The 24,669-nt window shown below is 43.5% G+C and overlaps 1 long non-coding RNA gene across 1 annotated transcript in view; it reads left to right on the top strand.

Moving 5' to 3' along the window:
* The first annotated feature begins 3,595 nt into the window (after positions 1-3,595).
* The window catches only part of LOC309653467, a 476,299-nt gene continuing 455,225 nt past the window's right edge, over positions 3,596-24,669 (top strand). The window contains exon 1 of the long non-coding RNA XR_014259202.1: positions 3,596-3,669. This is a non-coding gene — a long non-coding RNA (uncharacterized lncRNA). The remainder of the gene's footprint in view (positions 3,670-24,669) is intronic.

Below are 24,669 nucleotides of genomic sequence, written 5' to 3'. Positions count from 1 at the left end.
AGATACTGAGCTCCTGTCCGGGATGTGATGAGACTGGTCCTAAATAGCTTGTCCAGCACATGGCACAGAAAGGGATCTTAGGGGGCTTCCCTGGCAGTCCAGTGGTTAAGACCCTGTGCTTGCAGGGCAGGGGGCCCGGGTTCGACCTCCCGTCGGGGAGCTAAGATCTTATATGCCACGTGGCGCAGCCGAAAAATAAAAAAATAATTAAAAAAAAAAAAAAAAAGAAAGGGATCTTGGGTGATGGAATGTGGAGTGCAGTTGAGTCAGAACCAGGGAACTTGGGGCCAGGGGTACAGAAAGCTGAGCTTGGATATGGAGCTCCTGCACCAGAGCTGGCTTGTACATTGCTCCTGCAGCTTCCTGGGAGGAAGGCCCTTTGATAGGAGCAAGGCTGCGGTGTGGGAAATGCTAGGTCTCCTCACAGCACAGAAGCCCTAAGGTGAGGATTGGTGAATAGGGACGGCAGACTGTGCACGTGGAGATATTTTGATGCCATGTTTAGCATTTCATGGATGCACTGCATGTCTCCACTCTAGAGAGACCTGGAGAAGCCATTTAAAGCCAGATGCACTTGGGGGGAAGCATTCTAGAGTTTATAACTTGGGTTTACCATGCTTCCTTACTGGAGAGCATTTAAGTCAGGGGTGATGGGTACCATAAAACATCAGAGGTCGTTTGAGTTCTCACTGATGCTGGCAAGGGTTAGGTTTGTATTTGGAAAGGGTAGATGATTGCCTCTCTTAATGGTAAGGTTGCCTGCCTAAACATAACTTCTTCTTGGTCACACTCGGCCCCTCCCTTCGGAGGACTTCATCTCTTGGACTCTTAACGTATGCATAGCTATCTTTTACGTTGCTTTGGGGTGTTCCGTATTCTTTCTTTTTTTTTTTTTGGCCACGCCTCATGGCATGCAGGGTCCCTTGCCCCCCTGCAGTGGAAGTGCAGAGTCCTAACCGCTGGACCGCCAGGGAATTCCCCACACTGTTCTTTTTAACTTTACCTTGTCACACCAACTAGACACTGTGGGCTTATTGGTGTGGATCTGAAACTGTCACCATTAGCATTTTTCATTTATCTGATGGCTCAGACACTAAATATGGGGATGTCCCTTCTGGAAGGCCATGAGTCCATGCAACCAGGATGGATTAACCCGCCCTGGTTCCTCGCTGTCTGTGAGGGGGCGTTGGATCTAATGGAGCCTGAGGACAGAGACAACTCCAAACATTAACAAAACAAAACAAAGTGAAAACACTTTATAAACTGCAGGGGTGAGAGGTTCAACTATAGAAAGCCCAATTGGAATTTCTAACAGGACCCCTGGTTCTGAATTTATAGTTTAGGTGGGGAATGAGGCCAGTGTCCAAACTCTAAAGATCCAAACAATAAAATTAATTCAAAATAAACAAGCAGAACAACAAAAGTGTATGTGTTTGTAATATACTTTGTGCATAATACATATATATATACGTATTTATGTATATGTATGTAATCTTCACGTTTGATTGTAGTAGATGATTACAACCAATTTTTCAGTACATTATACTAGAGTAGAATGTTTGTCATCCCCCATTCTTCCAAATAATTTACTGAAAATATTACACTTGCAATTAACTTTTCTTGACTATGTTTCAAAAAAAGTGTAAATTTTCTCAGCCCAGCTTATGTAGTAATAATTACATGTCAGAAATTAAAATGGGATTTCAAAGTAACTTTGTCCTTGGAAAGCTTTGCTTTGCTTTAGTGGCAAATTTCAGACTGCACATTTCATGGTGTTTATGATGGTGGGTTTTTTGTTTTGTTTTGTTTTGTTTGTCTTCAGTGCTATTGACCTGGACTAGCTAGGTCTGCTAGGCAGTGGAGAAATGGCTCTGCTGTCTCAGATTTATGGTTTAATTTACCCAGCAGTTCTTTAAGCATATGAGGGGCAAATATTCTTTAACCCGTGTTGAAAACTTTGGGCTTCTACTTTTTACTTTCAGCTGAAGTTGGAAACGCTTCAGAGGGAGAAAAGATACAAAGATGTATGACAAAGAAGACACGTGATAACAGTCTCTGTCTTTAAGGAACTTGCAATCAAGTCGAGGCATTTAAAACAGAAATACATGAAAAAGATAACTAAGAATTAAAAGCAGAAAATTAGGGGAGTAGCCCCTAAGCATTAGACAATAGTTTGGGGCAGGGCGGGTGAACTCTGGCTGGAAGGCTTAGGAAAGGAGCTGCAATTTGAGTAATTTATTTATTAATTGAAGTATAGTTGATTGACAGTGTTGTGGTAATTTCTGCTGTACAGCAAAGTGAGTCAGTTATATACACACACACACACACATACTTTTTAATGTTCTTTCCCATTATGGTTTAACCCAGGACAATTGAATATAGGTTCCCTGTGCTCTACAGTGGGACCTTGTTGTCCATCCGTTCTGTGTGTAATTGTTTGCATCTACCAACACCAAACTCCCAGGAGCTGCAGTTTGAAACACTGCAGATTTTGCAAGATGGGGAAGAGTAGGTAGGACATTATAGGCAGAGGGAAACAGGAAAAGTGTGGGATCAGTGTCTTCCCCATCCAGCATTTCAAAGATTGATGATATTTATAAATTCCAAGAACTTGCTATTAGTGTAAAAGAATTCTAGGTGTATCCTGTCACTTTTTTTTTTTAATAGTAATTATTTATTTATTTATTTTTATATTTATTTTTGGCTGTGTTGGGTCTTTGTTTCTGTGCGAGGGCTTTCTCTAGTTGCGGCAAGCGGGGGTCACTCTTCATCGCGGTGCGAGGGCCTCTTCACTATTGCGGCCTCTCTTGTTTCGGAGCACAGGCTCCAGACGCGCAGGCTCAGTAGTTGTGGCTCACGGGCCTAGTTGCTCCGCGGCATGTGGGATCTTCCCAGACCAGGGCTCGAACCTGTGTCGCCTGCATTAGCAGGCAAATTCTCAACCACTGCGCCACCAGGGAAACCCCTATCCTGTCACTTTTGACCTTCTTCCTCCATCTGTACTTTCCCCCTAAATTGCAATGAGCTAATTTTGAGAAAAGTCAGACTTTATAAAGGCCAGACTCCATTTGGGCCATCTCTTTCCTTTGAAACACAGTTGTAAGGTATACCAAGTTTTCGTCACTAATTATTTCTCTGAAAAAGAGAAATAATTAGTGACGAAAACTTGGTATACCTTACAACTGTGTTTCAAAGGAAAGAGATGGCCAACTGTTAAATGAAAAACAGAGAAAAAAAAAGGTGAAGGGAAAATGATCTAAGGAACCGAAATGTGTGTTTATTTTGTTTCTTGTTGGTTTTTTTGGCCCCCTTGGGATGGCAGGTACTGCGTCTTGAGAAGGACCACATATGTTGGTTTTCTGCTGCAGCCAGGACTTCCTACAAAGTACGGTATGGCCGTCCTCCGGCAGTGCAGCTGCATGGCCATTTTGCTTGTAGTCTTCAGCGTCTCCAAGTTCACACGTCTGAGGATGGCACCCTGCGACGTGGTTGGGCTGCTTCCATGGCCCCCACCCCTGCAACCCACCCAGCTCCTGGTGGGACCTGGGGCGGTGCTGGCGAGGACGCACTTTGCTCTCTTCTGCCCTGGCTAGCACACAGACCTTTCTGATCGCCTCCTGCTGGAACACAAACAGGGGATCCGTCTCTGCCTTGTTTCCCCAGTTACAGGTAATTAGCTCTGTGCTTTTGAATGCTAGTGCTTGAAATTGCGTGCTCTGCATCTGCCTTATTACGAAGCCGCTCGGCTGCCTCTAGACAAAACATCATCTAAATGAGATTTGCTCTCAAGTATCTGGTATGTGGGAGGAGGCAGCAAAGGAAACAGCGGATATTTCAGATCTATGGAAAAATATACAGCATGGCTGAATAATGGCATCCAGCACACTCACGAATTACACACATCTTGATCTAATAGCCAGTGGTAAGGAGTACGCATTTCTATTTTGAACTCTCATTTCAGAGGTGGGGTGAGCCATATAAATTTTCATAGCAGTGATTTGTTTATTTTATGATTTCCCGTCCTGACCCTTTTCTCCTTCCAGCTCTCCAAGGGGCAGGCTATTTGGCTTATCACTGGCTTATTTAAACTTGTGCAATTCAAATATGATTTTTTTTCAAAAAACAATTTGTCACGCATCCGGAGTCTCATTTTGTTAAGGGCCTTCAGTGTATAGAACTGTACTAAGATTCCAAATACTAAGGTCTGTAAAGGAGTGTCTGTCTACAGGCCGTAAAGATTTTATCTCACATCTTTCCAGAATCTGGCTTTATTAGTACATTGGCGCCAATATCTGATGTAGGTTTTAATCCCGGCAGAGGTGGAGGGCCGGGGGGTGTCCATCCTAGTGTGCCCCAGCTTTCCTTCCCTCATCTTCACTTCCCCTTCCATGAGGGGCTTCACCTTACTTTCCTCAGGCCACAGATGTCTCCCATCCACCCCTCCACCTGCCAGATTAAAAAAAAGTTGTGTACATTGATAAATGATGGAAAAGACCTTTATATACATGTACAAACGTGCACATGAATTTCATCTTATGAAAGCTCTTCCTTGACATCTTATCTTCCTCCAGCCACCACCTGTTTCTCTTCTCCTGTGTGAAAAGGATGGCTAAATGGTCTCCAGAATTCACTTCCCCTTCCGTAGTGTGCAGATGCTGCTGGGAGTGGGTGTCCAGGTCAGGTCTGTTTTGTAGCCCTCTTGCCTTGAGGAGGGGTGTGGTGACTCATTTGCTGGTGAGATATGCGTGTCCCTTTGGGAATAGGTGGGGGGAGAGTGGAGCCACAAAGCAGGCGGAGCCTGGGTGTCCGGAGCGTCCTTGGAGGAAACCTTTCTGACAGCTAGGAACGCTGGACTGCGTTGGATTGGTACAAGAGTAAGAGTAAACTTGTATCCTAAAAGCCATTGAGACATGTGGGCTTATTTGTTGTGGCAGCTCATGTTACTCTAACTCAGGGTTCAGCAGCCTACAGCCTGTGAGCCAGATTAGCCCGTTGCCTGTTCCTGTAAATAAAGTTTTGTTGGCGCTCAGCCACACTCATTCAGTCACATATTCCCGTGGCTGCTTTCCCACTACAACGGCGGACAGGAGTAGTTGTAACTGAGACCCTATGGCTGTTAAAGCTGTTTACTGCCTGACCCTTTGCAGGAAAAGTTTGCAACCAGTGCTCTAATATTTGAGCCTCAGATGTCTGCTGAGAATGCAACACCAGGTGCATGAGAAATACCTCCTGGTACTGCTGAGGGCAGAGGACAACCCCCCATGGACCTGGCCCTTCATTTACTGACATGAGGTCCTCAAAGCCTCCGAACTTCCCCCACCCCCTACACACAGACAGACACACAGACACACACACACGCACACACAGTCTTAGGGGTGAGAAAACCCAAGGGAAGAACACGCTAACACACCTTTGTTTATCTAAAGGGATTGTCTATCTAATCGATGGTTCTCCAACTTGAATGTGCATCAGAGCCATCTGGAGGGCTTGCTAAACACAGATTGCAGGGCCCCACCCCTGGGGTTTCTGATTTGGCCCATCTGGGGTGGGGCCTGAGACTCTGCATTTCCCACACGCTCCCAGGTGGTACCAGGAGCCACACCTTGGGGGCCCCTCACCTACGTTGTTCTGTAAGACTATGCTTTGCACTGGAGTGGACATAAAGTAAATTTTTTTTTCTTGCTCATGATTGGGTCAGAGGGGAGAGTTTGTTTTAGGAGTAAGGTATAATACTTTATGGAGAACTACAGAGCACCTTTTCTGCTCGTCCAAGTAGGGGTGTGAGTTTTGTGACTCTGCTACTCTAAAAGTTTTTAGTTAAAAATTTTTTTTCAGTACTTGTGATTTTTCTAAAGCAATGATTACTTGAGAATAACCAAAACCATACAGTAGGATGATCAGCCACAGTTTGCTTAAAGCTAACCTCACCACAGACCAGTAAGCACGTGAACAAACACAAACAGCCAGCAGGGTAGCAGCAGGCCGCCCGGCCTGTGTGGGATGCGACCTTGGGTGTTGAGGCACCTGGAAGGTACCACACATGTGTCTATGGGACTGTCTCAGCCCCAGTGTCTCCAGGACCTTCTCCTTGGGACCCTCCCCTCTTTTCTCCTCCCGGCTGCTCTTCTCCTTCTAAGGTAGACCCTGTATGTTTTGTGTTGGCCAGGTTTCTTCCCAGAGAGTGACATGGTGCAGGCCCTGGAGGTGGGGCTCAGATCGAAAGTCTTCTCATTTTTGCCAAAACTGTTACCGAGTCCAGACTCGTTCCGCTCACTGCACGACAGGCCAGTAAATCGGGAGACGAGGTGTTGAGGCAAGGAATAATGACTTCATTTGGAAAGCCAGGACTCCGAGAAGATGGCAGACTAATGTCCTAGAAAACCATCTTACCCAAGTCAGAATTCAGGCTTCTTTTAGTATACTACAAGGGGAGGGGCTGTGGTTGGTTCTTGCAAACTTCTTGGTGTCGGAATCCTTCGTTCTTGCAGCTGTCCACGTAGGTTAGGTCACAATGTTCCTATAATCCTCCAACAAGACAAATGTTATCCTCTGTTCTGAAACTTTTAATCGCTATATGAATGGAAAAGTGTTATACCGTTAAAGGTCATAGCCTTGAGAATGGGCTGTCCTATATATTTCACGGTATGGGCAACATTCTTAACTGGAAGCAAAGACGATAGAATACAAAGGTTAAAGTAAAAGAAAGCAATCTAATATAGAGTCACATTTGTTCTTCCCTATTACAAAACCACTGGTGGCATCTCAGCAGAGGTCTTGCAATCGAGGAAATGCAGGTGGTAGACTTTAAAATCACATGTTGGGCAAAGGTGCAGGGAGGGGAGAAGAAGAGGGACATGGAGGGATGGCGAGAGAGAGGGAGGGACAGAAGGGGAGAGATTTGGGGCAGGGAGAATATTCTTCACTTGGTACATCAAGCCTCATGCATGTGGCTATACCCCGAGTCTCCCCATCAACCACCCCCATAGCAGCAGTGGTGGCTTCAGTTAAAAGCTTCCCACCTGCTCTTTCACTGGCGATTTCTATTTAACTATTTCACGTGTGGCTTAAATAACCAGAACTTGGTATTAAAAAAATTGTGTCCGGGCTTCCCTGGTGACGCAGCGGTTAAGAATCTGCCTGCCAGTGCAGAGGACATGGGTTCGAGCCCTGGTCCTCGAAGATCCCACATGCCGCGGGGCAAATAAGCCCGTGCGCCACGACTACTGAGTCTGTGCTCTAGAGCCCACGAGCCACAACTACCGAAGCCCGCGCGCCTAGAGCCCAAGCTCTGCAACAAGAGAAGCCACCACAATGAGAAGTCTACGCACCGCAACGAAGAGTAGCCCCCACTCGCCACAACTAGAGAAAGCCGCGCACAGCAACAAAGACCCAATGCCGCCAAAAATAAATAATAAATAAATAAATTAATTAAAAAAAATTGTGTCCTTCTAATGCATTAATGAATTATATACCGGGTGCCATGTTAAGTTCATGCTAATTACATCTTCTCTGCCTGTAAATTTCATAAAGACAGACACTGTGTTTCTTTGGCAGGGTCCATAGGGTAGAAAATGGTGCTGGACCTTGGGGGGTTTAACTTGAATGAGGTCTAGAAATTTGCCTGATGATTTCCATTACCTAATGGGCCAAGCAGATCTCTTATCAAAAAAAGACTGTCTACTTTGTCGTTACGATAATTTCCTGCTGTGGTTTTAGCATAGGTGTCTAGCGCCCCCTTTGCCACCACAGTAAAGGTTGAGATCAGGGGTTAGTAAACATTTTTCTGTAAAGGGCCATGTACATATTTGCAGCTTCTCAATTCTGCCATGCTAGTGTGAAAGCAAGCAAAGACAAGTTAATGGCTCTGGCTGTGTTTCAGTAAAACTTTATTTACAAAAACAGACAGCACCGGATTTGGCCTGCGCATCCGTAGTCTGCCTTCCCCTGGTTTAGTCAGTGCATACAGGTCACCTAGGGAACTTGTTAAAATGAAGTTTATGGTTCAGTAGATGAGAGGTGGCGGAGAGAGATTCTGTGTTTCTAACAAGCTCCCAGGAGATGCTGTTGCTGCTGCCTCTTAAACCACACTCTGAGTGTGGAGGCTTTAGGTAACGTCTGCTTTTTGTAGATAGATTGGGCAGTTGCAAGCAACCAGGAGAGGCTGGTGATGATTCCAGTGAGCTGCACAATTTTACAGAATTTCAGAGAGAGAGAGCATCAAAAGCTGTATCTAAACTCGGAAGAAGACTGTGGGAATGATGCTTTATTTACTAGTGTCTTCTAACCAAACCAAACCTGTGAACATTGGGTATTGCTTCTCAGGTTTCCTGGAACCCATTTACTTTAGAAACCTTTCCAGAAGAATTCAGGTAATTAAAAGGGAGCCTAGTTTTCTGTGTGACCTTGGATCTATCACTTGACCTTCCAACACCTGGGGGCAATGCAGATGTACTTATCAAATTGTGTCAAGACAGGATCTTACTGGAAAACAGATGGTGGGTCAGCATTTCCCACATGTGGGAGAGATGAAATCCTGCAGGTAGCTCATAGTCGACCTATTCATAATGATGACTTTTCCAAATACGAGAGCTTGAATACAAAGGACTAATTGCTTTCAGATTTGGGAAAGGTTAAAAAAAAAAACCCAACAAAAAACCTTGCCAGAGCAAGAACAACTGTAGAAACTGTAACAAACTATGAAACTGTCTTTAACTCACTATCTTTAGTTGTTGTCTTTCTAAAGTATGAAACTATCTTTAAAAGGATAAGCTTTCCTAAAAGTCTTCCTCCAAGCGTTTACAGTGACTTGTGCTCGGACCACACTGCATACTTGATAGTGCAATATGGTTCCGCTCATTGGAATCATCACCGGCCTTCCGCACCCCTCCTCCCCTGCCCTTCCACCTCTGCCCAGTTCCAGTAATTCTTTCCATGTGGAAATGAGACGCTGCCAAATTTGAGAGACCCCTTTCTCTGGTGGATTGTTGGAATCAATTCCATGTGTATAACTTATCTGGCAGTTTTTACGACATGTGGCCAAGGGGTCTGGGATTATTTTAAGTTTCAGGTTTTAAAAATAACAGGCAATTTTGACCCTCTTGGAGGATTTGCTACTACTGGGCACTCTCCTGGGACATTCAGGTAGGGGTCAGGTTTCCTCCTGTCATGTCCAAGCCCTCTCCCAAGGAAAAAGACTTTATGTTGGCGACTGTTTGTATAAGGCATTTGTTTTGGTTGACCTTTCGTCTGCTGTGTTAATGGTGTGGGAGGGGCTGCCTGGGTAAGAACGTTCTAGCTGTGGCTCCTTCTAGGTTTGGGTCCCCTCAGAGGAAGCGTGGCCTCAGGATTAGACCCGGAAAATGTCTCAACAGATAGTCTTATGGCCTCCCTCTGTTTCCGATGTGCCTGCCCGTCGTGTAGCCATTTTCACGTTTTGTAGAACATATGTAAAGTGTTGTATCTTACAAGGGAGTGTTGGTGATAAAAGCGTGGTTGTTTATTGTAGCATGACCACCCCAGCAATGCCTGGCTTTGGGAGGCCCCACAGAAGTTGACAGATTGCCTTCAACTTGTACTTCTGAGAGCAAAGGGGCACAAAGTGGGGATGCAGAATTCTCTCAGAAGAGAAGGGAGTGCTGTGAGACTCCCCGCGAAAGAGCAGAGATCGATAGCTATTTTGCTTTGACTTTCTGTGGAAAGTTCACTCCATAGACTAGAGTCAAAGACATTTTCTTCTAGGTACCACAAAAGGTGAAAGGGTCGCTTGTGCTTTTGGCGCTGCCTGAGTATTTTGGCCGTGGACACTGGCCAGTGTCAGGCTAGGGGAAGTCTTTATAAAATAGCGTGTGTATGAAAATTTTATACTCTTGAAATGAATCCCTTATTATTTGTTTAATCTTGGCTCCACCACCAACATCTGAGTCTTAGTTTCACATTAAAAAATAATCTACCTTGAATGCTTCTTTTGAGAAAGAATATACAGATAGAAGCATCTGTCATGCAGCTAGGTTCAAATAAACAGTAACCATTGGCTATAAGTCATTTTGAATTAATCATACATGCAATTCAGAAGATTTCTCCTGGTTAAGAGGAGAAAAAATAGCGTGAGGGTGTCTGTTTCCTTTTAACTTTTGCTGTTTATAGTGATGGCATTTCTTGAATTGATCGTCTCTGTGGTAGGCTGTCTGGGCTAGAACATTCTGGGTTGGGCTACTCATTGTCCTGGGTAAATGTGGGAAATGCAGGAGTTATGTGCAAATGTGCCAATACATTTAATAATGAGTTTTGAGGACTTCTGAAGAACTGGAGGAATGTGGGGTTAGATGCTTTTGGAGGCTCAGGTGAAGGACCCAGCTTCTAGGAGATCCCAGGAGCAGCAGAGTTCTTGGGTCTGGTAGGTGGATGCCAGCACGTGTGTATATCCCACAAGAGGAAGAGCAGAGGAGACACAGAATCATAGGTCCCACTGGCGAGCAGGCTTCTGTTCAGACTTTGCCCAGGTGGCCCTAGAGGACAGGACTGGCCACGTTTTATCAATTCTGAAATGTACATTTTTGTAGGATATCACGTTCTGAAATCAGACTGCTTCTCACAATCAGCCACGTCTCATAATTATTGGCATCTTTTTCTTCTTATGTAAAATAAAGGTGTGTCTTGTAGTCGAAACCCTCTTATGTTTGGTGAGATGTGGTAGATTTGGGCTCCTTAAGTTGGAACGAGAAGGCAATAAAATGAATTACTTCCGTCTTCTGGAATCAGAGGGCCAGAGAGAAAGAAGATGAAACATTTGTGTTTTCCCCAGCTGACAGTTCTGCTCAAGGCAGAGAGGAAAGGTCAGCGTTCCTTTATCTAGAGCTGTGGTTCTAAAGGGGGGTTCCGGAGCAGCACCACCATCACCTGGGACCTCGTGAACCAGAAACTCTGGGGGCAGCCCCACAGGCTGGGTTTGAACAAGCCCTCCAGGGGATCCTGACGCACAGTCAATTTGAGAACCACTGAACCGGGGCTCCCACAGTTGTTTTCCTGGAGGGGTGTTGTCAGAAGCATCCGGTGTGGGATCTTTAGTGTTCCTCCTCCCCTCACTTCACCTTCAGTCCGGATGGAGCCGTTCCCTCCTTTGTAATTATCTGTCCTTCCTGCGTCACGTGGTACTACGCTCTCTTTTCTCATCCCACCTCTTCCGTGACTTGTTTTGCAGGCTCCCCCTTCCGTCCGGCCCTTAAATGGTGTTCTTCCGCAGGTCTGGTCTGTGTCACCTTTCTTTTTTCACTCTGCACTCTTTCACTGGCCAGTCCTCTTGATGCCAGCGGTTTCAACCCACTTCTCTGGCAATGGCTCTGGCATTTCTCTCTCTAGTCTGGGTCTTTGCTGCCCCTACCCGCATACCCATGAACGTTCACAGGTACCTCACACGCAACCCATTAAAACGGTCCTCCTTGTCTTCCTCCTCAGACCAACTTTTTTCTTCCTGATTTCTTTCTTAGTGAGTAGTTCCAGCATCTCACTTATTGCTTAAGGTGAAAACTTGGGTATTTTTGTACGTCTCCCTCTCTCTAAGGACTAACATTCGTTACCCACCATCACATCGCTCCTACCTCTTAATATCTCTCCAAGGCATTCTGCCCTCTCCGTGTCCACTCCCTGTGACCCTAACTGGGTCTCTTATTATCCTTTGGAATATTGTGTGGCTCTCCCTCTGTTTTTTCCTGCCTCCGGGCTTACTCCAATCCCATTTAATCGCTCCATTTGGTCAGATTAGAGTGACATTTCTCATGTGCAAAACTGGTGATGAGATTCCTTTATTAAACAGTCTTTAATGTCTTCTCATTCGCTCAGCGATATTTCCCAGTCCAGATCACTTCCGGAGCTCTGCTCTTACGAGATTGTCACCTAAGTTTGGGAACTGCTGCTTAAAGTTTTTCCCTTTGGAAACTCATAATCACCTTTGGCATTTTAAATGTTTTGGAAAGTCCTGTCGTCAAGAAACTCATTTAGGTTTGACCGGGCATTTCTCATGGTCTTGGTTGACCCTGCACCTCCCACATGTCAACCTTGTAACACCCCGTGGCATTTGTGTCCTCAGTGCCTTCTGGGAGAGGCTGTACTTTCCATGAGGCTGGTCATGAGCTGACCCCAGCTTGCTCTTTAGCCTCATTTCCCGTAGCTCCCCGATCACATTTTTACTGGTAGTGATTTTGAAGTCTAATTTCCTAGAAATGTCATGTTACTTCATGCTCTTGGACTTTTAGCCTTTGCTTTGACCTCTGAATGCAGTGCCCTCCATCCTCCTTGCCCCCTGGAGAATTTCTTCTTGTCATTCAGATCTCAGCTCAACTACCTTCTCCTTCAGGAAGCCTTCCCTGACTCCTCTAGACACAGTTGGCACCCCTGTCTGGCACCTTTGTGTCTTGTTTACACTTTTATCATCATCATCTCCTTACAGAGTGTACCCTTCTTGAGCACCATGACATTGGTCCAGCAGAGTGTCGACATAGCACAGATGTTCAGTAAAGACTATTTGTTGTGAAATGAGAATGTGAGTAAGTGATTGAGTAATGGCACTTTCTGGCTGTAACGATGTTAAGAGCTACTCCTTGTAAGACACTTACTGCACAGGAGGGCTGTTTTAGACACACCGTCTGTGTTAACTCATGTAATCCTCCTGCTGCCCCTATGTGGTGGGCACTAGTGTTATTATCCCCATTGTTCAGATGGGCTGAACGTGAAGGATGTTTGGTATGGCCAGCCTGTTTTCTGCAGGGGAAGGTGAAGGGGAGCGCTCATCCCTGTGAGGACATTGTGGGGGAAGGAACAGATATCTTTAGGAGGCACTTCTCTAGAGAAGCAGAATAGATACCTGGAATGATCTTTTTTTTTCTTATTGAAAAGGAAGAATTTCTCAGTCTCCCCTAAGAAAATGAGTACTTCCATTTTGTTAAGTAATCGGCTGCTGGGTGTTACTTGCAACTTGCTGGCAAATTTAATATATAGTTTCCTGAGCTGTTAGTGCTGAGGGTCTTCTTTTAAATGGAACGGGTCGTTTGGTAGCAGTGGTTTTCAGCTGGGGGCGATCATGCCCCCAAGGAGACACTGGGTAATGTCTGGAGACATTTTCTGTTGTCACAACCTGGGGGAGGGGGTGCTCCTGGCGTCTAGTGGGCGGAGGCCGGGGACGCTGCTCAGCGTCCTACAGTGCCCGGGACGGCCCCCCAACCCCGTGGCCCCGGCACCACAATAAAGGGTGATTTGGCCCAAATGTCCCCAGTGATGAGTTGAGAAAAACTTGAAAAAAGTTGATGGTTATAGGTTCAAGCTTACAGTGAAAGAGAAATTAAACAGAAAACTTGGAGGTCTAAACAAAGCAAGGGGAAGCGGCAAATAAGGCCTCGTCAGAAGTGGGCTGTGTGGGAGTCCCTAAGTTTTAATGAGCACAGCACAATAAAAGTCATAAAACTAAAGGAAGGTGACCCCCCCAGCACTCCATTCAGTATTGGCAAAGGAAAGCAAAAAAGCCCCCAGCCTTGAAAGGTAGGATTAAGGAAGTTAGTTACTTGCAAGAGACCTTTAGACTATTTACACTTGTTTCTGGAAATCTACAAAAAACATACACTGAAGAATTTTCTCTAAGTGTCATTCTTAAGGCAGTGTCCTAGAAATGTCATTCTTGAAGAAATGTCCCAGAATGATACTAGCAGGAAAAAAGATTGCTTTCAATAAATAGGAAAAGGGGAGTCAGATGCATGACCAATGTGTGTCAGATCTGATGGGTCCAAGATGTGTAAGACTTGGCAAAGAAATGGAAACTGTAAAATATCTTTAAGTATCTTAGGGAAAGGAGGCCAACCGGAAGAGACATCTCCACATTGGGCAAACATAAAAGGAGGCATTTGTGACAGTCTGTTGCATGGGGGAAGAAAATACTAGACCATTTTGAAAGAATAAACAATACGTGTCAATGTCAAAAGGTCTTTAGCATTGTCAACACGCATACAGACCCTTCCTGGCGCTCACACCCAAGCTGTGTGGTAGGTGTCCCGCGTCAGAAGCAGGAGGAGAGGTAATCCGAGGACAGAGCGCCCAAGACACTGGCACGTGTCTGGCCTCGCTCACGTGTGGGCAGGCTGATCTAGAGGTTATGTCGTGAAGTTTATGGAGAGCCAACCTCCACAGGACATTTGAGTAGCTTAAAAAGAAGTCTGAAAACACACAACCTGTTAAAACCAAGCGTACTCCTCCAAGCACAGCGAACCGCAAGAAAATGTCTGATTTGTATTTGTTGTTTGCTATATTGTGAGGTCAAAACGTTGTCCCTGTCACATCTGGCCAAAAGCTGACCACCCCCGAAAAAATAAATAAAAACGATCAAGAAGACTATATGGTTTTATGTCCAAGTTTGATAATGATAGATGTTTTCCTATGTACGTATTTTTGTGCTGTGCTATATTCCTGAGCGGCAGCAGTACTGGTAAGTCATTTGGAAATACATAAATAAGCATACTGCAGATGCACACTCCGGCTTGACCATTCAGGAGCCTTGTGGTCTACGACAAGGCACTTGTGTTTCTTTCTGGTGACTGATTGTTTTTTACGCTAAGCTTTGTTGATGTGTAATTTGCCTCCAGTCAAACACACCCACTTTAAGTATATGGTTTGAGATTTGACAAACGCTTATAACCATGTAATCACCATCACAATCATGATATAGAATTGTTCCGTCACCCTCCCAAAGTTCTCTCTTGTCCCTTTGTGGTCAGGCCCTCCCCCTCCTAGCTTCTGGCAGCCACCCATCTCATCTCTGTCCACAGTTTTGCCGCTTCCGAAATCTCATGGAAAGTAAATCATACAGCATGAGGCTTTGGTGTCTGGCTTCTTTCCCTTGGCATAACACCTCTGAGGGTCGTCCAATTTGTTGAGAGCATCAGTGGTCTTTTCTTTTTACTGTTGCGTAGTCTTCCCTTGTATGGACGTACTTACTGTAGTTTGTTTATCTGCCCGTCAGTTGAAGGACATTGGGTTGTTTCCAGGTTTGAGTGACTACGAATAAAGTCACTGCATACATGTACACCTGTGTCTTGGCGTGAACACGTGATTTCATTTCACTTGTATACATCCCCAGGAGTGTGATTGCTGCCTCGTGCGTTAAATGAGTGTTCAGCTGTGTAAGAAACCCACCAAACTGTTTTCCAAAGTTGCTGTGCTGTTTTACTTTCCTACCAGCAGTGCGTGAGAGTCACAGTTGCTCTACCTCCTTGCCAGTCTGGGTACGGTCGGTTTAAAAAAGTTATCCATTTAATAGTGGTATTTTATTGTGATTTTAATTTGCAGTTCCCTAATGGCTAAAGATGCTAAACATTTTCTCCTGTGTTTATAGGCCATCTTTATCTGTTCTTGGGTGAAGTGCACTTATACTTATTGAGCGTCTATATATATACATGCAGAATGACATTTGTGTTGATAGGATTTTGTTTTTTAGTATTTAAGTGAAATAATGCAAATGAATTTTTTTCCTTTTTTTTTAAAACCCCATGCCTGGTACATAGCTTTTCCTTAACTAGAACCTGTTTGTTTGTTTGTTTTAAAATAAGGGGATGGTTATTGGACAAAGAGTGACTTAGGGGTTATGAAAATTTGACAAACTGAATGATGCTTTTTTCTCAGTTTTTCATGAGGGTGGACCTGGAGCCCCAGGTCTAAAGATCTGTGGAGGAAGGGAGGTGGAAAGGGGGTGATGAAAACTTGGATGTGGAGATGGATAGCTGGAGAATGTTCCAAAGAGCTGAGCAAGTTTGCCACACAAAGAAATCAGCCCTTAGCACATGGGCAACCAGCAGTCATTGAGGATGTGAAGATGAGAATGTCATCGTTAGATCTGAGTTTCAGAAATGCAAGTGGGACAGTCCTCTACCATTTAACCTGTTTTCTCTGTGTGCTCTTGAGTGTGTCAATACGAGCAGCATCCTGTTAAGTCAAGACAGTTATCATTTCAAAACCTAAAAAGTATGGAGGGGTCAACTCTGTAGACTTCTACAAAAATGATCATCATGCCAGGCATAGTTACCTCTATGGGGTTGATAAAGCTCCATGGACCCAGATTATCTTCTGCATGAACGCAGCACAAGACCTGAAGACGCCACCATTTGTCCTTGACATCTGACCTTAATCATCTTCACTTGGTCGCCTATCGTTCTGTTACATGAATGCAGGATGACATATTATCTCAGTCTTTTTTGTACGCTCTTTATTTCTCCTGTTTCCTTTTTGCAATCATAGCTGTTGTAATTCCCCATGGAGGCATAAATATATTCTGATTATAAGCAATGCTGCTAAAAAGTATGTGCACTAAAAATGGGAAGTCTCAGCACATTCAACACATCTTGATTCAACACATATTGTTGGAGCACCTATTGCCAGGAATTCCCATGCACTGCACTTAATATTTGGGATAAATATATCCATGTATAAAACATGCAGAGGTGCCCAAGAAACATGGCTCTGCATGCTAGTGGAGGGAGAGAGGCAACGCGTGACAATAACAAATAACAGAATTATATGCTATGTTAGAAGATTGTAAGTGCTCTGTGGAAGAGCTCTTTAAAATGCTTCTGTGTGGGGCTTCCCTGGTGGCGCAGTGGTTGAGAATCTGCCTGCTAATGCAGGGGACACGGGTTCGAGCCCTGGTCTGGGAAGATCCCACATGCCGTGGAGCAATTAGGCCCGTGAGGCACAACTACTGAGCCTGCGCCTCTGGAGCATGTGCTCCGCAACAAGAGAGGCCGCGATAGTGAGAGGCCCGCTCACCGTGATGAAGAGTGGCCCCCGCTTGCCACAACTAGAGAAAGCCCTTGCACAGAAATGAAGACCCAACACAGCCAAAAATAAATAAATAAATAAATTTATTAATTAATTTAAAAAAAAATGCTTCTGTGTGGCTTGGGTAGCGTAGTGACCCTTGTGCTCTTCCATGGCCAGGGCCATTTACGCCACAACTGGGATTTGGTCCTCATGGGACAGGACAGAGAGCTGTGAAGCTGTGATAGCGAGAAAGGGTCAGGGGCGTGAAGAGGTAGGGAGCTTGGGAGCCTGTCTGCACAGGGTGTTGGAGGTGGACATGCCATCCACAATGGAAAAAGGAGCCTCCTGCCTCCCATTGGAAAAGCTATTTGTGCTCTCCTGATTTCAGGATAATTTCACACCGAAGTTTCTCAGGGGCTGGGTGTGGGGAAGTTGAAACAGAATTTTCAGACGTAAATACTGGCTGTAATGAAGTCTGATTGCTGTGTCTGTAAGTGCAGATCGAGACCTTCTATAACAGAAGACCTGAAACGGCCCCTGATGCAGCTCAAGCATAAATTGATCTTTTTGTTGTGTTGTTTTTAATTCCACCTACAAATAAGAGTTTCTTGACATGTTACTTTTGGGTATTTCACAACTTAATTTGGTTACGCAGAATGTTCTTTTGCTTTCCCTCTTTCTTGGTAATAAAACACGCCTGGCTGTTCCTTCAGGGGCAGCTCTGCCTCTGTCCTGTTGCTACTTGTGCTTTGAATATTCCTGAAGAGAGAGGGTTCACTTGGCAGGAGTACATTATGACCTGGTTAGAAAAAGAACTCCCCACAAACGCATTAATTTCTAGAATGTAGGCAGGCTCTGTTGGGTGATACAGTTTTCATCTGACACATAAAACATGCCAACAGATTTTTTTTTTTTTCTCTTACAAGCAGAATAGAATCTTGTAATGCCATAAGCCATCAGATGCTTCTGCTTTCCAAGTTTGAATTACTCCTTTTCCTCTTGAAGCTAATGATTTTATTAGGATGAAGGTTTTCTGCGTATAATAGATTTCTTTGCTCCTTTGCAGAGTTTGAGTGGTGTGTAATTGAGCCTTTAGGTAATTAGCCGTTGCCAATAGGCTAGGTGCTAAGGAGATCAGATGCAATTCCACCCCCTCTCATTATATTGTGTGCACTGGCCCATGGGTAGGAGTTTGCCAACCCTTGGTGAAGATGCTGAGAAACAATATAAAATGTCAGTTAAAAGCCAGAACTTAAGAATCAAATACACCTGGGTTGGTATTCCCATTTTTTTTTTTTTTTTTTTCCCATTACTTGCTGTGTGATCTTGGGCAGGGAATTAACCTTTCTTTGTTTCAGTTTGGGTTTGCTCATCTTTTTAAAGAAGACAGGGAAAATAATGCTGATTTTGCCAGGTTTTATAAGGATTAATAATAATATGTGTAAAGCATTTATCCTGGTTCCTGGCATATTATAAATGATGTCATCGGTAGAAAATAATTGTGTTAAATTATTTAGAGCTTTAAATTTTAAATATGAAACATTAAGGTCTACTTATGTTCCAGTATCTTATTGTTCTTAGACTTTGTCCCTGGATCCTCAGATATACAGGCAAATAAATAGCACATATACCCAGGCTGCCCCAGCACATGAGGGCAAGTGATGAATATGGGAAGTCAGTTTGCTTGTGGCAGAAACAGAGTTGTCATATAACTTGAATTCAGCACCACTTAAGAAGTCCTTGTTTATCAGGAAAAAAGTCTGAAAAAGTTCTCAAAGTCCTTTGCCCATTCTTCTGTTTTACTGTGTGCCTGTGTAGCCGAAGGTACAGGTGGACCTGCTCTCCCGGGTGATTTGATGCCATCTAGTAACATAGCTGAGGGATGAAATGCAACGTGAGTCTCTAAAGTGTTTCTTTTGTTTTTAAGGTTCAAAAACAAATAAAACATGATGCCTTTGACAATTATTAAAGACCATAGCTGAGTCTGTGTTGTGGGCATAAGATCTTTGCTTTCAAAGAACAGAGCTTTGCAAAGTTTTCTCATGTCTACTGGAAAAATGTATTTTGGTGTTATTTACAAATACAATTATTTTCTCCCAGGTCCTATTTGAGTCCTAATTTTTGCAGAACAGACATATTCAGAAGCGTCAACCTTTTCCCCAGACTGTTGTTCTTTCATTGCCATGCATCTGTTTCACTTGTATTTAAGAAAGGCAGTTAATCTCAAGATGTAGCTAACAAAGAAGAGCGTGTATCTTTGATGATGGCATCAAACTTTTTTTTTTTTAACCACCATCCACCCAGTGTCCCCTCCACTTGTATGTGCATTTAGAGTTGGCTGCACCTTGTTTGGTCACTGCTGTAGAAGTCCAGAAAAGATTTTCTTCCCTTCTTTCCCCTTGGGTGGCGGTTGCCATCACATTCAAAGAGGCATTGCTGCATGTGTAAGAATAAGCTCAGTTCCTACTCATACTTCAGTATCAAGCTCAGGGGTCTCTGCCTCCAGAAAGCCTTCCTGATCGTTCCATCCACCTGGTTTTGTTCGGAGGCTCTTGTGGGTCCCCCACCACAAGCTCTGCTTGCTTCTCCTATGGGATCACTATGGTACGAATATTACCTGTGAGTCCTTTGCGTTCAGATTCTGTGCTTTCCATGGCTGGAATAAAGTAGGAACTTAATGTATTTCTGAATGCATCAGCAGAGCACTTGAGAGTTTTGTGCTCGATTAAATCATTATTATTTTAAATGAGATAATTCATGTATAGCAGTCACATAGTGTCAGGCACCTAGTAAGGACTTGGCTAGTTTTTATATTGGTTGGGATCATTCAGCTGAAGGTACTGGAAAACCCAACAAACAGAGGTTTAAACAGAGAGGGATGTTCTTGCCTTGCCCATCGTGAAGACTGGGCGTAGGACGTCATGGTGGGCGTGGTGGGACCGTGGCTCCGTGATACAGGCAGGCACTTCCCATTTTTTTTTCTTTTCTCCACCTGGCATAGGAGGATGCCTGTGTCCTCATGCCTACATGGCTGTTGAGTGGCTACTGCATCTCCTGGCTCAGGTCTCTGTATGGGCAGGAAGAAGGAAAAGGAACAGTGGGACCAAGAGTGTAACTTTCCTTGAAGCCGCACTTACCCTGTGGCTTTCACTTACTTCTCATTGGCCAGGACTAAGTCAGTTACTTAACCAGGGCTGTGGAAGGGGCGGGATCAGCCAACTCAGAAGGTCTGTTAGAGTTCATTGTTTTACTTCTGCACTGCTGGCTTGCAGAGGGGGTTGGGGGAGTATGTGTCGATGGTCCTCTCAGTGGGCCAAGGCGGTGACAGGTTCACACACCACCCCCCCTGCCTCACTCTACGTTGCTCTCCTTCATTTCCCCTCCATGTTTCCTTCCTCTCCTGTTTTCCTCCCTCCAGTCTCTCATTATGGCTCAGTATGGTCTGTGGTCCATCATCAGCATCCCCTGCGAGCGTGTTAGAGCTGTAGGGTTTCAGTTTTCACCCCAGACCTCCAGAATCAGACACTTTGACGGTGGGGCCCAGCAGTCCGTATCATGACATGCCCCGCAGGGGCTTCTGATGCGAGCATGAATTTGTCAGCTCCTTTTTTCTATCTCTTGCTCTGGGTGTTCTTCTAGGTAACTGGTCACCTAGTGGAATCAAAGCATTCCAGAAATATTTGTGTGCTTGACCATTTCATATTGTGTTGTTTAAGAATCAGGTGAGTTTATATTTATAATCCAGTTTTTAAAAATACTAGCTGACTTGAGTGGCTCTTGGACGGGATGAGTTTTTCATTGTGTGTGGCCCTTGACTGGGGGTAAAAAATAGAGTTTCTAGTTCTTGCTCAACATGCAGCAAACAAGTTTGATTATTATTTTTTTCTTTATGGAAATATTTGATTGTGTATTTGAATAGGCCTAATGGGCAGTTAGTTCTCATGTTATAAAGACTGTATGTACACACACACACATATCTCAAAAGAATATTGGAAGAAAATATTTCTAATTTTTTACTATAACTTTAGTTAAAGCAACAGCCTTAAAAATAGCAATCATCAGGAAGAAACTGTTTATGGAATCAGATGCAGACAACTTACTTTTAGAACAAACACCTTGCACTTTCAATAAGAAAAAAATAAATGATTGTATGTGTTTGAGGTGTGAGATAAAATTAACACGAGGAGGAGAGGAACAATGCAGATTGTGTGGGTAGGAATTTATTTTCCTTTCGGGTTCCAAGAGTCAGCGCTATTATCAAACTAAAAATTGGCCCTCTTCAAGGAAGACAAGGTTTTGTGCCAGCTTTGTTTTATTATTATTCTTTATGCTATTATTTTTGGCTTGCAGACAGCAGCTTTCTGCAGCAAGGATTCACAAATGGTTCTTCATGTTTGATGTAAATGTAAAGTCTGTCAATTCCTGAGCTTGCATATTTTGCAAAAATATCATGCACCAGCATCTTCATTCTTGTTTGGAATGGATTCAGGAAAATGTCCTTGGCTCCAAAATAGCTTTAAATCAGGTTTGGACGCTCTAGGAGGCTGGGCTTGGCTCTAGCCTCCTTTCCTTCTGCCGCCTCCAGTAAGGATGGAGATCTGTGGGCATCGCTGCCTGAAGAGACTCGGGCCTAGAAATAAACAGAAAGCTACGTTTTTCCATGCTACCTGGCTCTGAACCTTTTGCATAATCAGAGATGCGTTGTCTGAAAGTAACATAAGAAAGTCACATGTGAAAGGCAAGAAAAACAGAGCGAGGAAGAGATGTCTGTCTCACCTAGAGAGTCTTGCTCACCTCACCAAGGTTTACTAGCCCTGTGCACACCTGTTTCAGGCTGCCTTGGGTTTCAGGAACCGGTGGACTCCAGAGAAAAAACAGGAGCTGGCTTCCCATGGGTTTTTGCAAGTTCCTGTGTAATCTTGAAGAATTTTACCTGAGTCTTCCCGTGATGATATGCACGTGTATCCCCAGTGGTGACATATATGGCGTCCCTAGGCCTACTCGACCCTGAGCGATGGGGCCGCTGACTCCCTCTCATCTACTGTTCTCTCCTCTCTCGATGTGCAAGCAGCATGTTCTTCTCTGTGTTCCTCAGTCGAGTCCTTGGGCATTTGCATGTGCAGCGCTCTTGATTTGGAGCCCTTTCCCCCAGATACGCACATGGCTCTTTATTCACCCAAGAGGCCTTTTCTGACCATTCACGCTCAGATAGCCCCTCTGAAATCTCTTGCCCCTTACTATGCCTTATGTTTCTTCATAGCATTTGTCTCGACTTGCCATAATACATTTTTAACTTTATTTCTGTCTTCTCCATTGGTAAGTAATCTTGATGGCGCAAGAAACTTGTTTTGTTCCTTGCTTTCCACCTCAGTGTCTAGAAGCTGGTACTCACTGAGTGAATAAATGATATGTTATGTAAATAAATTAATATACAAAAGTGTTCCTAAATAGTAATTTTGATTCGGGTGATGTATCGTACTTATATTAGTTGGATATCACTTTACTCAAGAATTTTATCTGACTCTTCCAGTGATGATATGAATGCATAAATCCAAAGATTATCTATCTATCAATCTATCATCTGTTTATCCATCTCTACCCTCTACCTATTCACTGATCTATCATCTATCTATCCGTCCATACATCTCTTCTCTTTTTTTTTTTTAATTTTTGAATTTTATTTTATTTACTTTTAAACAGCAGGTTCTTATTAGTTGGGATTGACATATATACGTCTATTCTCTTGTCCATATCTATCTATCTGTCTGTCTATCTATCTATCTGTCTGCCTATCTGTAATTAGGTTCCAGATAGGAAGCACTAACCTGGGTAGGGTGACCCTGGCTTCCATGGAGAGTATTAGGTAAGAGGTTAGACTTGAGGTGGCTTCTGGAGGGAAATGGATTTGTCATCATCATTATCAATTACCATGATTGATTAGTAATGAGGAGACAGTGATTAAATATCATGTAGAATTCAATTTTTACATTAGCAGTTACTTTGTTAACTATATTAGTGTGAATATGAATTTTTTGAAACTCCCAGTATAAAAAGGGTGAAAGGGCTTCCCTGGTGGCGCAGTGGTTAAGAATCCGCCTGCCAATGCAGGGGACACGGGTTCGAGCCCTGGTCCGGGAAGATCCCACATGCCGTGGAGCAACTAAGCCCGTGCACCGCACCACAACTACTGAGCCTGCGCTCTAGAGCCCGCGAGCCACAACTACTGAGCCTGTGCACCACAGCTATTGAAGCCTGTGCACTTAGAGCCCATGCTCCGCAACAAGGGAAGCCACCGCAGTTAGAAGCCCACACACCACAATGAAGAGTAGTCCCTGCTTGCCGCAAAAATAAATAAATAAATAAATAAATAAATAAATTTTTTAAAAAAAAGAGTGAAAAAAGGATGTAGTTCCTACATTATTTTTTTGTGCAGTGGCTTATTCATGTTACTGAAAAGTAGCTTTTATTATCATTTAAGGAGCAGTTCTTTTGCCTCCCACTTCCCTCTCTCTAGCCCTTGCCTCCTCCTTCTAGCTCCTTTTTTCTTTTCTTTCCCACTCACTGCATCCCTGCCTTCTTCCTTTGATTCTTCATTAGATGAGGAAGTTCTTAATAAAAATAATTGAAATAGGTGATTTTGCTTGCATAATGACATTCCCTTATGTCTAATAATAATAATAATAATAATAATAATAATAATAATAATAATAACAATAATAATATATACCAGGTCATAAGCACTTTATGTGCACTGCCTCAGCTGACTCATCTGTAAAGTGGGGATCATGGTGAGTACCGTACAGCTGGAGGACTAGCTCAGGGTTAGTGGGTGTAAGTAACTACCTTGAAGTCACGTGGCTAGATAAATATCAGATCCAGAATTTGACGTGGGAGTGTCTTTCTGACAGTCCACCTGCTTCTCCAAAAGCTGTTGACCGGGTGCAGAAAAGAAAAATTATTATTAGCTTTTCATTCTGCAGAAACTTGAGACTTACAAACAATGTTGCAAAACTAGAACACAATCTTCCCATATCCCTTTCCCCCAGCTTTTAAAAATGTTAACATCTTACATAGCCATAGCACAATGATCAGAATGAAGAAACAATAACATTGATATGATACTGTTAACTGGCCTGCAGATTTTATTCAGGTTTCAACAGTTTCCCCATTAATGTCTTTTTCCTAGTCTGGGATCCCACATTGTATTTTGTTGTGGTATATTCTTAGTTTTCTTCAATCTGGGCAGTTTCAGAATCTTTCGTTCCCTTTCATGATTTTTACATTTGTGAAGAGTATTGGCCACTTGTTAAGTGAATGGGTTTTCCTGGTATTTCCTCAAGATTAAATTTAGGTTATGCATTTTTGGCAAGAATACTACAGAATCGAAACTGTCTTCTTCTCAGTGCATCATATCAGGGAACACTTGATGTCAGCATGTTTCGTTACTGGTGAGATTAACCTTGATCATTTGGTTACAGTTGTGTCTGCCAGGATTCTCCACTGTAAAGTTACTGTTTCTCCTTTGAAATTAAAAAATATCTTGTGAGGAGATACTTTGACAATATGCACATATCCTGTTTCTTATCATACTTTTTTCTTTTTTTTTCATCGTGTTTATAACCCTGACATTACTACTCTGTACACAATCCTTAAAAGAGAAAACTACCAGTCATTGTATTCACTTGTTTACTGGAACAAATGTTTGATTTACACTGTTGGTAAACACTAAAAAATTGGAGGGGCATATTATATGGGAGCACTGTGGGAAAAGAATTTTTTTAAAAAAAATTTTTAATTGGTTTTTTTTTTTTGAATTTTATTTTACTTATTTTTTTAAACAGCAGGTTTTTATTAGTTATCCATTTTATACATATTAGT

This window comes from Balaenoptera physalus (genome assembly GCF_965194825.1).
Source record: "Balaenoptera physalus genome assembly, chromosome: Y".
In the NCBI taxonomy this organism is placed as follows: Eukaryota; Metazoa; Chordata; class Mammalia; order Artiodactyla; family Balaenopteridae; genus Balaenoptera; species Balaenoptera physalus.
Note: the sequence above shows the minus strand (reverse complement) of the source record. Positions and strands in the feature narration are given on the sequence as shown.